Source organism: Carcharodon carcharias, chromosome 11, assembly GCF_017639515.1.
Source record: "Carcharodon carcharias isolate sCarCar2 chromosome 11, sCarCar2.pri, whole genome shotgun sequence".
In the NCBI taxonomy this organism is placed as follows: domain Eukaryota; kingdom Metazoa; phylum Chordata; class Chondrichthyes; order Lamniformes; family Lamnidae; genus Carcharodon; species Carcharodon carcharias.
In genome coordinates, this window is record NC_054477.1 from 8,348,542 (window position 1) to 8,367,139 (window position 18,598).

General features: G+C 47.5%; 1 protein-coding gene across 5 annotated transcripts in view; it reads left to right on the forward strand.

The window, feature by feature from the left end:
* LOC121284386 (arf-GAP with Rho-GAP domain, ANK repeat and PH domain-containing protein 1-like) overlaps positions 1-18,598 on the forward strand; it is a 225,971-nt gene that overhangs the window by 9,842 nt on the left and 197,531 nt on the right. The window contains exon 1 of one of the 5 annotated variants that reach the window (XM_041199820.1): positions 1,264-1,469. The exons of the other annotated variants lie outside the window; for them this stretch is intronic. The gene's annotated coding sequence lies outside the window, so the exon portion shown is untranslated. Of the gene's footprint in view, positions 1-1,263; positions 1,470-18,598 lie in introns of those variants that run through there. 5 annotated transcript variants of the gene reach the window in all.

Here is an 18,598-nt window from a genome sequence, read left to right on the forward strand (position 1 = left end):
GGGAGGGGGTGGGGGTGGGGAGCATGGAACTGTTTCTGTCGTAAATGATTTACAATCCAAATAATCGCACCTCCCCAACTCGGTCCATCCCCATCGCCTGCAATTTTCCTTTGGAGGGGGAGAGAGCTTCTCCAGTCCCGCACTGGGATAGCAGCCAGGATCATGGGGTCAGCAGCCGGACTGGAGGGTTCAAAGACCACAGTTATACGAGCGAGAGAGGGCGAGGGTGTTGTGTGTGGGGTGGCAGTGGGGGCATGGGGGAGAGGGAGAGAGGAGCCTCGGGAAGAGAGGGACATGGGGGAGAGTGGGGCGGGGGGAGGGGGAGAGTGGAGTAGGGGGAGAAGGGGAAACCGGAAGTCTGAGAAAGAGAGGAGGACACGAGGGAGAGAGAGAGGGGAGGGGGAGGGGAGCAGAGAGGAGGAGGGGTCATGGGGGAGGGGGGAGATGGAAGGTGAGAGGGGGATGAAGGAGGGACATGGGGAGAGAGAGAGAGAGACTGAGGGGAATACTGGGAGGGAGAAAGGGACTGGAGAGGGAGAGAGAAAGAAAGAGAGGGAGACTTAGGGAGGGGGAGAGAGTGGGAGAAGGGGACATGGGGAAGAGGAAAGAGAGAGAGGGAGAAGGAAAGAGAGAGGGGTTGGGGGATCAGGAGGGGCAAAGAGAGGGAGAGGGGGATGGGGAAGCGGAAAAAGAGAGGGAGTGGGGGTTGAGGGGGGCAGAGGGGGCATGGGGGAGGGGGATAGGGGGATGGGGAGGGGGAGACAGAGAGAGTTGGGTACATGGGGGAAAGAGAGGTGGGGATATGGGGGAGGGGGATCTTGTAGAGAGAGAGGGGGTAAGACACTGGGGGGAGGGGTGGGGGTGTGGAGAGAGGGTTACCCAGAGGGTGGTACATTGTTTACAGGTCTAGACAGGAAAAAGGGATAAATGGGAGAGTCTGAAAGCAATCTCTGTGAACACTTTGGGATGTTTCCTTACAGTGGTCGTGCTGTATAATTTCTCATTGTCGTCTGCTCAGTTTTTTGCTTCCTGATCCACGTATGTTGTTGTATTTTTTGAGAACGTGGTGTCTCCCTGTCCTGCCCCACGGAGAGTTGGGATTTTGAGATGAATGTTGGTGTGTGTCTCTCTCTCTCTCTCTGTCTCTGAGTCTTGTCAGCTTGACATGTTGAGGTTTATGAATCAGCTTCAGGAAGTCCCTTCAACCTGTTTCCCCCCTCCCCCGACAGCAGAAACATTAACCAGGAAGCTGCCTTTATTTTCTGTAATTTACTGAAGCAGAGAGCAGCTCGAAGCAAATGGATTGAGCAGATTGGAGCTGCTTTGCTGGTGTTTTCTTTGAGCTGAAGTTTGGTTTAACTGGACAATTTCTCGGAGTTGGGGGATTGAATGGAGTTGGAAACCAGGGAGATATTTTCCACCCGGACTGACTGAAATTTCCATCCTGAGGTTGTTGACAGTAATTGAAGGTATGTTTCCACTTGGCCACGGTTAGGAACTGGTTAACAAGGGCCGATCTACATTGGCATTTGCTTCTCCCTCTCCCTGTTCCCTCTGTGTTTTGGAATGTTCTCTCTGACCACCAAGAGCTCCTCCCTTGCCTAACCAGGGCTGCTCCCTCAATCCTGCAGAACCTGATGTCTCCACTTTGCCCACTTCCAACTCACGCTCAAGGCTGACCTAAGACAACTCAGCAGAGACTGGGATCTTGCTGTTCTGCCAATGCGGCTGAACTGCTTTAGTTGTTTAACAATTAAGGCTCCACCTCTACAGGGAAGCAACTTGTTGTGAGATTCCCCCTTCCATAAGAGCGTCCAAAGGAGAGAGACTTGTTTCACTGGAGGAGCTATAGTCAGCGCACCCCCCCCCATCCCCACAACACGCACCCTCCCCCTCCTCCCATCACCCTTTTTACAGAGTTCCATACTGAGACTCCCCCTTTTCTTCACCCAGTGGCTAGTTGAGTTTTGGATTGAGTCACAATCTGCAGGCCATATCAATAGGACATCAGGTGCAAGCATTTTCATCTTTGGGATCACCATGCTTCTGTGTCCTGGACACCCTTTCCAGCCCCCCCTGCCCCCCTCTACCCAACAATAAGCAGCATCTTCTGCCTGGTGGAACCCTCAAACCCCCTTTGAGAGGCTGACATACCCCACTCCACCCATGTGTCCCATGATGACTGTGATTGGCTGCTCTGGTGTTTGTGATGCTGCCACTATTCTGGGTGGTGTGACTCCCTGTTGTGAGGGTCCTGACAGAGCATTTCCTGTTGTGAAGGTCCTGAATTTCCTTTCTTTAAAAGCAAACTCTAGCTGTAAGCGAATTACAAAATCTGGTGAGCTGTCAGTGATGTTGACACAGTCACATCCTGTTCGGTCTGGTTTAGAATTGACCAATTAGACAATGATTGATTGTTATTAAAGCAAAGCAGAGCTGGAGTTGCATTTCTGAGAATTTGCTGCATTATGAGCATTTCGATGTCTGCGTGCATGTGTATCTGCATGTGTGTGTGTCTGCATGTGTCTCTGTGTGCATGTCTCTGCATGTGCGTGTGACTCTGCATGTGCATGTGTCTGCGTGTGTGTGTGTGTGTGTGTGTGTGTGTGTGTGTGTGTGTGTGTGTATGTGTGTTAACACAAGAACAGAAGAAATAGGAGCAGGACTAGACCACACGGCCTGTTGAACCTGCCCTGCCATTCAATACGATCATGGCCGATCTTGGGTTTCAATTCCATTTTCCTGCCCCCTCACCATATCCCTTGATTTCCTGAGAGACTAAAAATCTGTCTATCCCGGCCTTAAATATATTCAACGTTGGAGCATCCACAACCCTCTGGGGTAGAGAATTCCAAAGATTCACAACCCATTGAGTGAAGAAATTTCTCCTCATCTCAGTCCTAAATGATCGGCCCCTTATCCTGAGGCTGTGCCCCCGTGGTTTAGATCCCTGACCAGCGGAAACAATCTCAGTGTCCACCTTATCAAACCCCTTCAGAACTGAGTAACTTTCACTGTGATCACCGCTCATTCTTTTAAACTCCAGAGAATATAAACCCAATTTACTCAGCCTCTCATCATAGAACAGGCCCTCAATTCAGGGCCCAATTTGGTGAACCTTCACTGTACCACCTCCTATGTAAATATATCCTTCCTTAAATATGTATATGAGGGTCATGAGTCTTTGGAATTCTCCCCCTGAAAAGGCAGTGGAAGCAGAGTCTTTGGATATTTTTAAGGCGGAGGTGGATAGATTCTTGGTAAGCAAGTTGGGGGGTGGGGGGGAGGGTGATAGGTTATCGGGGGGTAGGCGGGATGCAGATTTGTGGTTACTATCACATCAGCCATGATCTTATTGAATGGCAGAGCAGGCTCGAGGGGCTGAATGGCCTACTCCTGCTCCTTGTTCATATGTTCATATACTCCATCTGCCATCTTGTTGCCCACTCACCTAACCTGTCTATATCTCTTTGCTGTTTCTCTGTGCCCTCCCCACAGCTTACCTTCCCATCTGGCTAGGTGTCACCAGCAAACTTTAATACATTACTCGCTATCTCTTCATCTAAATCATTAATATATATTATAAAGAGCTGAGGCCTTGCGGCACTCCACTATTCATTGCCTGCCAATGTGAAAAAGCCCCATTTTTATGCCCATTCTGCTCTCTACCTGATAACCAGTCCTCCATCCATGCTAAAATAGTACCCCCCAACTTCATGAGCCATTATCTTTCCTATTAACCTTTAATGTGACACCTTATCGAATGCCTTTTGAAAATCCAGGTATACAACATCTATTGGTTCCCCTTTATCTACCCTACTAGTTACATCCTCAAAAAACTCTAATAAATTTGTCAAACAAGATCTCCCTTTAGTAAAACCATGTTGATTTGTTCTAATTATGCTATGCTTTTCCAAGTGCATTGTTAAAACTTCCTTAATTATAGATTCCAGCATTTTCCCAACAGCTGATGTTAGGCAGGTTCACTGATGTCCCTTAGGGAAGGAAATCTGCCATCCTTACTTAGTCTGGCCTACATGTGACTCCACACCCACAGCAATGTGGTTGACTCTTGAATGCCCTTTGAACGAGGGCAATTAGGGATGGGCAACAAATGCTGGCCTAGCCAGTGATACCCACGTCCAATTAAAAAACCAAATCTCTCTGTGTCTGTGCCTCTGTCTGTCCCTTTCTCTCACTCCCTCTCTCTCTGTCTATTTCTCGTTCCCTCTCTCTGTATCTTTTTCTCTCCCACTCCCTGTTTCTCTCCCTATCCATCTTCCTGTCTCTCACTTACTCTCCTTCTGTCTGTCTCTCGCTCCTTCTCCCTGTGCCTCTCTGTATTTCTCTCTCTGTCTCGCCCTCTCTCTGTCTCTCCCTCTCTCACTCTCTCTCCGTGTCTCTCCCTCTCTCTCTGAGGGACTGAGGGAGTGCTGCACTGTTGGAGGGTCAGTACTGAGGGAATGCTGCACTGTCGGAGAGTCAGTACTGAGGGAGTGCTGCACTGTCGGAGGGTCAGTACTGAGGGAGTGCTGCACTGTCGGAGGGTCAGTACTGAGGGAGTGCCACACTGTCGGAGGGTCAGTACTGAGGGAGTGCCACACTGTCGGTAAAACCAAGTTCATGTTACTGCTCTTCATATTCATAGGAACAGGAGTAGACCATTCGGCCTGTTGAGCCTGCTCTGCCATTCAACTAGATCATGGCTGACTTTCCCACGCTATCTGCATGTCCCTTGATGTCATTAGTATCCAGAAATCTATCGATTTCTGTCTTGAACATGCTCAATGATTGAGCTTCCACAGCCCTCTGGGGTAGAGAATTCCAAAGATTCACCTTTCTCTGAATGAAGAAATTTCTCCTCATCTCAGTCTTAAATGGCCTGCCCCGTATTCTGAGGCTGTATCCCCTGGTTCTCAACTCACCAGTTGGGGGAAACATCCTATCTACATCTACCCCGTCACGCCCTGTAAGAATTTTGTAAGTTTCAATGAGATCACCTCTCATTCTTCGAAACTCTAGAGAATACAGGCCGAGTTTCCTCAATCCCTCCTCATAAAACAACTCCACCATCCCAGGGATAAGCCTGGTGAATCTCCGTTACCCTCCCTCTATGGCAAGGTATATCCTTCCTGAGATAAGGAGACCGAAACAGTGCACAATACTCCAGGGTGCGGTCTCACCAAAGCTCTATACAATTGCAGCAAGACCTCATCACTCCTGTACTCAGATCCCCACACGACGAAGGCCAACATACCATTCACCTTCCTAATTGTTTGCTGTACCTGCACGTGACTCGTGAACAAGGGCACCCAGGTCCCTTTGGACATCATCACTTCCCAACCTCTCACCCATTTAAAAAAAAAATACTCTGCCTTTCTGGTTTCTCTACCTAAGTGGATAACTTCACACTTATTCACATTACATTCCATCTGCCATGTTCCAGCCCATTGTCTTCACCTGTCCAAGTTCCCTGAAGTCCCATTGCATCCTCCTCACAACTCACATTCCCACCCAGTTTGCTGTCATCAGCAAATTTGGAAATATTATGTTTGGTTTCCATATCCAAGTAAATAATATAGAATGTGAACAGCCCTTTGTGGTATCCCACGAGTAACAGCCTGCCATCCTGAGAATGACCCGATTATTTCTTGCTCTCTGCTTTCTGTCTGTTAACCAATTCTCAATCCGTACCAGTATATTACCCCCGAACCCATGTGCTCTAATTTTATTTACTAACCTCCTGTGTGGGGCTTTATTGAAAGCCTTCTCTAAATCCAAATACACCAGATCTACTGGTTCTCCTTTATCTATGCCACAGGTAAAATCCTCAAAAAAACTGCGACAGGTCTGTCACACCTGATTTCCCTTTCATAAATCCGTGTGGACTCTGCCCAATCATATCATTATTTTCCAAGTGGTCAGTTATCACATCCTTTAAAATGGATTCGAACATTTTCTATATGGCTGACGTCAAGATAACAGGTCTGTAGTTCTCCATCCTCTCTCTCCCTCCCTTCTTAAACAGAGGGGTTACATATTCGACCACATGTTACCCACTTTCCCACTCTCCTTTAGCCTCTTTCCTGCCTCCCAGAATGAACCAAATTGCCTGTCTTTAAAATTTAGAAGATTTTTTTAAGATTTAAAATGTAGGGAGTGTGAGCCGTGAGGGAGATGCGAGGTGGCTTTGAGGGATTATGGACAGGCGAAGTGATTGGGAATACAGGCCCCGTTTCCTCAATCCGTCCCTCCCAAGACAATCCCACATCTGCCCGTTTATTCCGCAGCTCTTCAACTGAGAACGTTGTCCAGAACTTCACCACCCCCCCCCCCCACCCCCGTGCTTGTAGCCGGGGAATCAAGAACCCTGGGGGGGGTGCGGGGAGGGGGAAGGGGGGGCACAGCCTCTGGATGAGGGGGCCGGTCGCTTGGGACCGGGGATTGAGGGGAAATTTCTTCATTCGGAGGATAGTGAATCTTTGGAATTCTCTACCCCCGGAGGGCTGTGGGAGCTCCGTCGCTGAACGAAGTTAGAGTTGAGATCGGCAGATTTTTGGTGCCTCTGGGGTCCGAGGGATATGGTGGGGTAGGTGGGTGGGGGAGGTGAGCACGAAAGTGGAGTTGAAGCCAAAGTTCAGCCATGATGGTACTGAATGGCGGAGAAGGCTCAGGCTTCCCTCGCTCCTCATCCTTGTGTTTGATTTAACCCCCCCCCGCCCCCGCCACCCCAGGCTGCGGTTTCAATCCTGATGATTGCCGAGGACACCCAGAGTAGAGCTGGCTTGGGCGTTTGAGGATTATCCGACCCGGCGCGCGACTGTTGTGCCATCACGGAAGCAGAGCAGAGCGGTTTGGTTTGCAGAGGCCCGGGTCAAGCCGTAAGCCCGGCCTAGCCTCCCTGGGCTAGACATGGCGCGTGGGGTTGCCAACCCTCCAGGGTTGGCGCGCCCCCCCCCCACCCCCCCCACCTCAGGAGTAGCCAGGAATCAAAGATATACCCTCGTCGGCAGACGCTGGGGCAGAATATTAAGGTCGGCCGGGTGGGTGTTTGGGTGGGTGTGCGCCTCCATCTGGCCGAGCGTAAAATGACGCACGAGCCTCATGATGCCATCGTGCGGTCCCGCGATGTTTCGCTCGGCAGGCGAGCGCCAGAGCCAGCAGCGCGCCTGCCGCCAATTAAAAGGCCCTTTAAGGCCGTTAGAAAGGAAATTCAAGTCAGATTTACGCTGCCCATCTTGCCTAACGGTTGGCGGGCGGGTGAAAAGCGTCAAGCGACCTTTGCACTGCCCCCTCACCCCCCTTCCCCCTGGAGTTTTCGTGGAGACAGGGGAACCGGATCGCAACCAAATAAAAAGCAGGATACCGCAGCTGCTGGAAATCTGAAATAAAAACAGAGAAAGTGCTAGAAAAGCTCGGCAGGCCTGGCAGTGTCTGTGGAGAGGGAAGCGGCGTTAACCTTTCGAACCTTCTTCCGGCTAAAGGGAAGTAGAAATGTGAAACATCACGTCTCCTACCCCTCTAGCTCCGAAGAAGAGTCAAGCAAGTCTGAGGACTGGGAGCAGTTTAGAATTCAGCAGGAGATTGATTAAGAGGGTACAAATAGAGCAAACTTGCAAGGAACGTAAAAGTGGACTGTCAAAGCTTCTATAAGTACTTAAAAAGAAAATGATCAGTGAAGACAAGTGTCGGTACTTTGCAGTCCGAAATGGGGGAATGTACGATAGAGAACAAGGAAATGGCAGAGCAATTAAACAACTGCTTTAGTCCTATATTCACGGAGGAAGACACAGATAACTTCCCAAAAATGGTAGAGAACCAAGGGTCTAATGCAGAGGAGGAATTGGAGGAAATTAATAATGTTAAAAAAATAGTGTTGGGAGAAATTAATGGGACTGGAAGCCGATAAATCCCCAGGGTACTAAAGGAGGTGGCCATGGAAATAGTGGATGTGTTGGTTGTCATCTTCCCAAATTCTGTAGATCCTGGAACAGTCCCAGCAGATTGGAGGGTGGCAAATGTAACCCCACTATTTAAAAAAGGAGGGAGGGAGAAAACAGGAGATTACAGACTGGTTAGCCTAATATCAGTAGCAGGGAGAATGCTAGAATCTATTACAAAGGATGTGATAACAGGACACTTAGAAAATATCAATGGGATTAGACAAAGTCGACATGTATTTGTAAAAGGGAAATCATGTTTGACAAACCTACTGGAGTGTTTTGAGGATGTAACTAGCAGGATAGATAAGGGAGAACCAGTGGATGTGGTGTATTTGGATTTTCAGAAAGCTTTTGATAAAGTCCAACATAAGAGGTTAGTGTGTAAAATTAAAGCACATGAGATTGGGTATAATATATTGGCATGGATTGAGAATTGGTTATCAGACAGGAAACAGAGAGTAAGAATACATGGGTTTTTTTGGAGTAGCAGATGGTGACTAGTGGGGTACCCCAGGGATCAGTGCTTGGGCCCCAGCTATTCACAATTATATCAATGATTTGGATGAGGGAACCAAATGTAATATTTCCAAGTTTGCTGATGACACAAAACTTGGTGGGAATGTGAGTGGTGAGGAGGATGTTAAGAGGTTTCAAGGCGATTCAGACAGGTTGGGTGAGTGGGCAAATACATGGCAGGTGCAGTATAATGTGGATAAGTGTGAAGTTATCTACTTTGGTAGGAAAAACAGAATGACAGAGTATTATTTAAATGGTGATAGATTGGGAAATGTTGATGTACAAAGGGACCTGGGTGTCCTTGTACACCAATCACTGAAAGCAAGCATGCAGGTGCAGCAAGCAGCTAAGAAGGCAAATGGCCTTCATCACAAGAGGACTTGAGTACAGGAGCAAGGATGTCTTACTGCAGCTGTACAGGGTCTTGGTGAGACCACACCTGGAGTATTGTGTGCAGTTTTGGTCTCCATACATAAGAAAGGGTATACTCATTGAAACATATAAAATTCTGACAGGGCTGGACAGAGTGGATGCAGGGGTGATGTTCCCTCTGGCTGGGGGGTCTAGAACAAGGGGTCACAGTCTCAGGATACTGGGTAGACCATTTAGGACAGAGATGAGGAGAAACTTCTTCACTCAGAGGGTGGTGAACCTGTGGAATTCTCTACCCCTGTGGAGGCCAAGTCACTGAATATATTTAAGAAGGAAATAGATAGATTTCTAGACTCTAAAGGCATCAAGGGTAATGGGGAGAGAGTGGGAGTATGGCGTTGAGATAGAGGATCTGTCATGATCATATTGAAGCAGTTGGGGAGCAGCTGTTCCCCTTAGTTGAAGGGTCAGTCACAAGAGGACACAAGTTCAAGGTGAGGGGCAGGAGGTTTAGGGGGGATGTGAGGGAAAACTTTTTTACCCAGAGGGTGGTGAGGGTCTGGAATGCGCTGCCTGGGAGGGAGGTGGAGGCGGGTTGCCTCACATCCTTTAAAAAGTACCTGGATGAGCACTTGGCACCGTCATAACTTTCAAGGCTATGGGCCAAGTGCTGTAAATGGGATTAGGTGGGTAGGTCAGGTGTTTCTCACGTGTCGGTGCAGACCCGATGGGCCGAAGGGCCTCTTCTGCACTGTGTGATTCTGTGAATGGTGGATCAGGCTTGAAGGACTGAATGATCTACCCTTGCTTCTACTTCCTATGCTTCTATGTTCAATAGTTGTAAAAATAATGGGATATTTTGGGGAGGGTGAGGGTGGTGGGGGAGGGGTGAAGGCTGTTCAACCAAGTGGGGCAGACTGAGGCGAGCATTGTGGTGATGGAACCTTCCAGAATTACGTCCAATCTGATTTTGCAATGAAAGAAAGGGACATTGGCAGATGTTTGAGCATTGATGCGTATAACCTGTTCCTCTTTCTCGTTCCATGTGTTTTGTTTCAGTCGTATAGATGAGCGAATCATTCACATTCAGAAAAGACTGGCCAATTTGCTGTTTTATCAATTGAACAAATACTTGAGTTGTTTCTTGGCTGCCCTTGATCAGAGCTTCCACCGTTAGGGGAGATTATCAAACTCTCTTCCAATCATGATTCAAGTGAGGATTATCGATCTCTTTATGTGAGCAGGGTGTTTATTATTTTCATAAAGCTTCTGCTGAATGTCAGCTACTGGTGGCATCTGTTTGGCAGATGTGCCAATCACCAAGTCTTAAACTCAGAGGAACTGTAGACCATTCAGCCCCTTGACTCTCATTCCCCAATCACCCTCTCCGCCTGCTGACCTACATTGGCTCCCAGTCCAGTGGTGCCTTGATATTAAAATTCTCATTCTTGTTTTCAAATCCCTCCATATCTCTGTAATCTCCTCCATCCCTACAACCCTCCGAGATCTCTGTGCTCCTCCAATTTTGGCTTCTCGAGCATCCCTGATTTTAATCGCTCCACCATTGGTGGCCGTTCCTTCAGCTGGCTGGTCAATAAGTGCTCTGGAATTCCCTCCCTAAACCCCTCTACCTGGCTTTCCTCCTTTAAGATGCTCTACCTTTAAACAAGGTTCCTTGGTACATTTGTCCAGTTTGTGAGGCTCTTCAGAAGGATTGTTCTTTGTCTATCCTGACCTCTTTTTCCATCGATCATTTCCATCAGCATCAGTCTTACTACATCCTGATCTCTCATTTTGTGCCCTATAAATTCCAATCACCTCTCCCTGCCCTTGGTCAGCAGTGTTCTTTTAGTCTCAGGTTTAAAACCTCTCTCTTTGACCAAGCTTCTGGTCACTTGTCCTAATGTATCCTTATGTGATCTGATGTCACATCTTGTTTAACATTCCTGTGAAGCACCTTTGGGATGCTTTACTAGGTTAAAGGTGCTATATAAATGCAAGCTGCTGCTGTTTCATCAAGCAATTAGATCATGACTGATCTGTACCTTGAGCTCATTTACCAGTCTTTAGTATTGCTGAAAAAAGAGACATGTCAAAGCTTTTTGTCGACATGTCAAAACTTTTTGTCTTGCGCTCATCAGGACACTTCGCCAAAACACCAACATAAAGGAAAACAATAATTGATACTATAGGTGAAGAGAGTGCTGATTGGTTGGCAAGTGGCTTTGCCATGGAGAATGCACCAGAGATGGTGACTGAGTACAGGTACAGACCATTCTCCATGGCACTGCCACTTGCCAAGCAATCAGCACTCTCTTCACATGCAGTATAAATTGTTGTTTTCCCCTAATATTGGTATTCTTGCGAGTGTCCTGATGAGTGCAAGATGAAAAGCTTTGACATGTCTCTTTCTTTCAGTAATACTCAAGCTCTGTACTACCAAACGACTATTCCCAGACTTTGCTGCATAACCTTAAGCTGCAAAGATCTTACCAGTCCCAATATTGAATTTCAGTTCATCCAGCATTGAAAGGTTTTTAGTAGGGAGTGATTCTTTATGTCGGAACATTTAATGGTTGGATCAGGTGGGCTTTACTGTCTCATTGTAAGATGTTCGTTGTTGGGATGGTGTGTGTCGCTGGTAAGGCTGGTGTTTGTCATTAATCCCGAGCTGTTGCTTGAAGGTGGTGAATAATTCTACTTGACCTGTTGGGTCTGGGTGCTGCGCAATGTAGGGAATTTCAGGATTTCAGTCCAGGGACACAAAGGTGAATAATGGAGATATCTCGGACAAGTCACCCTACCAACGGAGGGGTGCGAGTAAAAGCTGGGACCAAAAGAACTCTGATGACCAAGATCAGGAAAAGATGGTTGGAATTTCTTGGGCACAAAATGAGAAATCAGGATTTAGAAAGGCTGATACTGATGGGAAAGATCGCTGGTTAAAGAGATCGAGGTAGACTAAGAACGATCTTATTAAATACAAAAACAGAAATACCTGGAAAAGCTCAGCAGGTCTGGAAGCATTGGTGGAGAGGAACACAGTTAACGTTTCGAGTCCGCATGACTCTTCAACAGAACCAGATCTTATTAAATAGCCTTGCAAACTGGATGAATGCACCACCAACGAACGTCATTCGGAGATAGAGCGTCTGCAAAGGGATAGAGACAGGTTAAGTGAGTGGGCGAAAAATTTGGCAGATGGAGTACAGTGTGGGAAAAGGTGAGGTTGTCCACTTGGGCAGGAAGAATAGCAAAGCAGAATATTTAAGTGGAGAGAGATTGCAGAACTCTGGGGCGCAGAGGGATCTGGGTGTTCACGAATCACATAAAGTTAGTGTGCAGGTACAGCCAGTGATTAGGAAGGCAAATGGAATGTTGGTGTTTATTGCCAGGGGATTGGAATATAAATGTGAGGAGGTTAGACTATAGCTGTACATGGTGTGGATGAGACCACATCTTGAGTACTGTGTCCAGTTTTGGTCTCTTCATTCGAAAAAAAGATATAATTAATTTACAAGCAGTACAGAGAGATTTCACTGGACTCATTCCTGAGATGGGGGACTTATCTTATGAAGAAAGGTCGAAGAGGTTGGGCCAATGCCCATTGGTGTTCAGGAGAAAGAGAAGACGGAGATGAGGAGAATTTTTTTCTCTCTGAGGGTGGTTAGTGTTTGGAATTCTCTTCCCCGGAGACCAGTGCAGGCTGGGTCACTGAATATACTCAAGGCTGGGTTAGACAGATTTTTGACCAACAAGGAAGTCAAGGGTTATGGGGAACAGGCAGGAAAGTGGTTAGGCCACAATCAGATCAATCACGATCTTATGGTAGCGGAGTGGGCTTGAAGGGCAGAATGACCTACTCCTGCTCCTAAGCCCTTTGTTCCTATGAGATGATCCACGCCTCTGGAACAAGATTAATATGGAGGTCCAATAGATTAACACCCGTTTGGGGCATGGTACTTGGGGAGAGAGAGTGAGAAAGAAAGAGAGAGAGAGAGAGAGATTGAATTCCTGAATTGAGAATATAAAGGGTAAAAGTCCTGTACAAAAGCCCTGGTTAGACCACACCGGGAGTAACTGTGAACAATTCTGGACACCACACCTTAGGGAGGATATACTGACCTTGGAGGGAGTGCAGTGCAGATTTACCAGAATGATAGCCTGGACATTGAGGCTGTACATTACAAAGAAAGGTTACACAATCTAGGGTTGTAACCACTGGAACTTACAAGTCTATGTGGTGATTTCATAGAATCTAAGAATGGCTACAGCACAGAAAGAGACCATTTAACCCACCATGCCTGTGCTGGCTCTCTTTAAGAGCAATACCATCAGTCCCACTCCCTTGCCTTTTCCCTACAGCCCTGTAAATATTTTCTCTGCAAATCATTATCCAATTCTCTTTCGAAAGCTGCAATTAAATCTGCCTCCCCCACACTCTCAGGCAGCGCATTCCAGATCCTAAACGCTCGCTGTGTGAGACAGTTTCTCCACATGTCACCATTGCTTCTTTTACCAATCACCTCAAACCTGGGCCCTCTGGTTCTCAATCCTTCAACCAATAGGAACAGTTTCTCCCTCTCTACTCTGTCCAGACCCCTCATGATTTTGAATACCTCGATCAAATCTCCTTTCAGCCTACTCTTCTCCAAGGAAAACAGTCCCAACTCCTCCAACCTCAGGAAGCTCGACACTGTCCAGGACAAAGCAGCCCACTTGATTGGCATCACATCCACAAACCATTCACTCCCTCCACCACTGACACACAGTAGCAGCAGTGTGTGTACCATCTACAAGATGCACCGCAGGAATTCACCAAGGCTCCTTAGGCGGCACCTTCCAAACCCACGTCATCTACCACCTAGAAGGACAAGGGCAGCAGATACCTAGGAACATCGCCACCTGGAAGTTCCCCTCCAAGCCACTCACCATCCTGACTTGGAAATATATCGCCGTTCCTTCACTGTCACTGAGTCAAAATCCTGGAACTCCCTCCCTAACAGCACTGTGGGTGTACCTACACCATTTGGACTGCAGCGATTCAAGAAGGCAGCTCAACACCACCATCTCAAGGGCAATTAGGGATGGGCAATAAATGCTGGCCCAGCCAGTGAAGCCCAAGTCCCATGAATGAATAAAAAAAATCCATCATCTGAAGTCTGAGCAACTGAAGTCCCTCATCCCTGGAACTGTTCTTGTGAATCTTTCTGCACTCTCTCTAATCCCTTCAAATCCTTCCTAAAGTGCCCAGAATTGGATGCAATACTCCAGTTGAGGCTGAAGCAGTGTTTTATACAAATTTAACATAACTGCCCTGCGTTGTACTTTCTGCCTCTATTTATCAAACCCAGAATTCTGAATTGAAGTTTTCAAGGGGAACTGATGGGGTGGATGGAGAGAAACTATTTCTGCTGGTGGGAGAGTCTCGCACTAGGGTACAGAGTCTAACAATTACAGCCAGACTTTACAGGAGTGAGATTAAGAAATGCTTCGCCACACAAAGGGTGGTCCAAATTCTGAACTGTCTCCTGCAAATGGCAAGCGATATTTGATCAATTGTTAGATTTTTGTTAACCAAGGTCAATTTTAAAACTATCCATGTATATGGGGAAAGGTGGGTATATGGGGTTAGGTCCCAGTTCTGCCATGATTTCATTGAATGGCAGAACAGGCTGGAGGGGTTAAATCACCTGCTCCTATGTCAGTGGTTGGCATGGGACTGGAGTCACAGATAGACCTGAACTGATTAAGAATGGCTGGTTTCCTTCCCTTGGGGGGGACATAGGTAAACCAATTGGGTTTTTATGACCATCCAATATTTCATGGTCACTCTTACTTCTACTGGCTTTTTAAATTGAATTGAAATTCTCAGAGTGCCATACTGGATCTGAACTCGCACAAGACAGATTATTAGACCAGGACCCGAAAGATCCAATGAAATCTTTCTGAAGGGAAGACGTTTTTGGGGCTATGGGAAACAAGGTGGGAGAATGGGACAAGCTGAATTGGACTTGCTAGCAGAGAGCTGGCACAGACATGATGGGCTGAATGACCTCCATCTGTGCTGCGAGCATGCTGCCTTTCTGTCATGAGCGTAACCAATATCACACAATCCTGCACGTAGGCCCACTACAGATGGTCTTTCCATCACACGTCTGACCAGGAACCTTTCCCACTCTCACTGCCTGCTATTGCCGTGTGTGGGAAGGATTTGGAGGCTTATCCTCAACCTGTTTGATCACGTTCTTGACCCATCTTCTGTGGCCATCAAATCCTGGGGTGGGACCTGAACCTGGAGCTACTGGCTAAGAGGCAGAGACATGACATACTGAGCCACAACGACCTCCTGACAGTGTGGTACTCCATGAATATTGTTAGAGATTTGTGTATCTCGTTTGAACTGATGTAACCTCTGCGTGTTGCAACTTGGCGCTCTGGCCCTGTCCGCCATGTCCTGGACTCAACATTGATACTCAACAACTTTGGGTCATTATCTCTACCACCACATTTTTATTTACTGCCAGTTCCTTTTCTTTTCTTGTTTATTTATTCAGTCCTTCATTTTGCGCTGTGTGGGCTCCTGACCTGCCATTCACCTCACCTGGACACACCTTTACTCATTGCCACAAAACCTTTGGCCGGTGAATGCCTCTTGCCCTCTCTTTCCTATCACAGACCTTCCCTTTTGCTCTGAAGACCCATCCCTGCTCTTCACTTCAAACCCCATTACGGTTTCTGTCTTTATCGTTACAAACCTTTGCGTTTCAGCTCTGAGGAAGAGTTGCATGGACTCGCAATGTTAACTCTCCTTCTCTCTCCGCAGACGCTGTCAGACCTGCCGAGTCTTTCCAGCATTTTCTGTGTCTTGTATGGTTGATTTTATAAAGGTTTACCCCTCGTTTTTTCAGGCATCAAAGAACGTTTATGCAAAATTAAATGGGCGGGTGGAGTCAGTAAAAAGGGGAGAGTGCGATCAAGGAGTTCTTGGATGACAGGAAAATGGGTAGGGTGGTAAATAGTGAGGAGGATAGTCGTTAACTGCAGGAGGATATCAATGGACTTGTCGGGTGGGCAGAGCAGAGTCAACCTGGAAAAGTGTGAGGTAATGCACTTGAGGAGGGCTAACAAGGCAAGGGATTACACTATGAATGTTTGGACCCTGGAAAGTACTGAAGATCAGAGGGACCTTGGTGTGCATATCCACAGATCCCCAAGGGTAGTGGGACAGGTGGATAAGGTGGTTAAGAAGACATATGAGATACTTGCCTTTATTAGCCAAGGCATAGAATACGCGAGCAGGGAGGTTATGTGGGAACTGTATAAAATGCTGGTTAGGCCACAAATGGAGTACTGTGTGCAGTTCTGGTCACCACATTATAGGAAGGATGTGATCGCACTGGAGAGGGGATTCACCAGGATGCTGCCTGGGCTGGAGGGTGTGAGCTATGAGGAAAGATTGGATAGGCTGGGGTTGTTTTCCTTGGAGCAGTGAAGGTTGAGAGGGAACCTGATAGAGATGTATAAGATTATGAGGGGCATAGACAGAGTAGATAGGAAGGCACTTGTTCCATTAGTGGAGGGTTCAATAACCAGGGGGCATAGATTTAAGGTAAGAGGTAGAAGGCTAAGAGGGGAGTTCAGGAGAAAATTTTTCTCCCAGAGGGTGGTAGGAGTCTGAAACTCACTGCCTGAAAGGATGGTTGAGTTAGAAACTCTCGTAACATTTAAGAACTATTTAGATATTTACTCGCAATGCCATAGCCTCCAGGGCTAATGGCCAAGCACTGGAAACTGTGGTTAGTGTAGTCAGATCTTTGTTGACCAGCGTAGACATGATGAGCTGAATGGCCTCCTTCTGTTCTGTAAACGTTCATGTGTCTATGAGAGTGTACATGGGGATGTGGGAGGGGATTAAATGGGTGGGTAGAGTAGGTGATTGGGGGAGAGTGTACATGGGGCTGTGAGAGGGGATTAAATGGGTGGGTAGGGTCAGTGATAGGGTAGAGTGTACATGGCGCTGTGGGAGGGGATTAAATGGGTGGGTAGAGTCAGTGATAGGGGAGAGTGTACATGGGGCTGTGGGAGGGGATTAAATGGGTGGGTAGAGTCAGTGATAGGGGAGAGTGTACATGGGGATGTGGGAGGGGATTAAATGGGTGGGTAGAGTCAGTGATAGGGGGGGAGTGTACATGGGGCTGTGGGAGGGGATTAAATGGGTGGGTAGAGTCAGTGATGGGGGGGAGTGTACATGGGGCTGTGGGAGGGGATTAAATGGGTGGGTAGAGACAGTGATAGGGGGAGAGTGTACATGGGGCTGTGGGAGGGGATTAAATGGGTGGGAAGAGTAGGTGATCGGGGGGAATAATGATATTTTGACACACGCGGTGTGCATTTGATTCTCTGAGCAGAAAGACTGATTGAAATGACAAAGTCCAATGAGGAATTAGTTTTCTGGCTATTTTCCCATTTGTGGTTTTTCTGTAATCTGATAATTCTCACTTAGTACTTCTCATTAATGAAAGTGGTTGATATGCACAGGAAACAGTTACTTCTCTGGGCTTTCGAATTTTCCTTTCAGCCATTGTGACTTTAAGACACTGGCTGATCACAGATGAACTATTTTTAGCCAGGGTGTGGTTAGAGACCAGCTCGCAACATCTTCTTTCAAAATGTGGTTGTCACTGGGACAGCTAGCATTTATAACCACTTAATATCTAACCCCGTGTTTGATGGGGACAATGTAAAGGGAGCTTTACTCTGTATCTAACCCCGTGCTGTACCTGTCCTGGGAGTGTTTGATGGGGACAGTGTAGAGGCAGCATTACTCTGTATCTAACCCCGTGCTGTACCTGTCCTGGGAGTGTTTGATGGGGACAGTGTAGAGGGAGCTTTACTCTGTATCTAACCCCGTGCTGTACCTATAATGGGAGTGTTTGATGGGGACGGTGTAGAGAGAGCTTTACTCTGTATCTAACCCTGTGCTGTACCTGTCCTGGGAGTGTTTGATGGGGACAGTGTAGAGGGAGCTTTACTCTGTATCTAACCCCGTGCTGTATCTGTCCTGGGAGTGTTTGATGGGGACAGTGTAGAGCGAGCTTTACTCTGTATCTAACCCCGTGCTGTACCTGTCCTGGGAGTGTTTGATGGGGACGGTGTAGAGGGAGATTTACTCTGTATCTAACCCCGTGCTGTACCTGTCCTGGGAGTGTTTGATGGGGACAGTGTAGAGGGAGATTTACTCTGTATCTAACCCCGTGCTGTACCTGTCCTGGGAGTGTTTGATGGGGACAGTGTAGAGGGAGCATTAATCTATATCTAACCCTGTGCTGTACCTGTCCTGGGAGTGTTTGATGTGGACAGTGTAGAGGGAGCTTTACTCTGTATCTAACCCCATGCTGTACCTGTCCTGGGAGTGTTTGATGGGGACAGTGTAGAGGGAGCTTTACTCTGTATCTAACCCCGTGCTGTACCTGTCCTGGGTGTGTTTGATAGGGACAGTGTAGAGGGGGTTTTACATCTCTATCTAACCCCGTGCTGTACCTGTCCTGGGAGTGTTTGATGGGGACAGTGTAGAGGGAGCTTTACTCTGTATCTAACCCCGTGCTGTACCTGTCCTGGGAGTGTTTGATGGGGACAGTGTAGAGGGAGCTTTACTCTGTATCTAACCCTGTGCTGTACCTGTCCTGGGAGTGTTCGATGCGGACAGTGTAGAGGGAGTTTTACTCTGTATCTAACCCCGTCTTGTACCGGCCCTTGGAGTATTT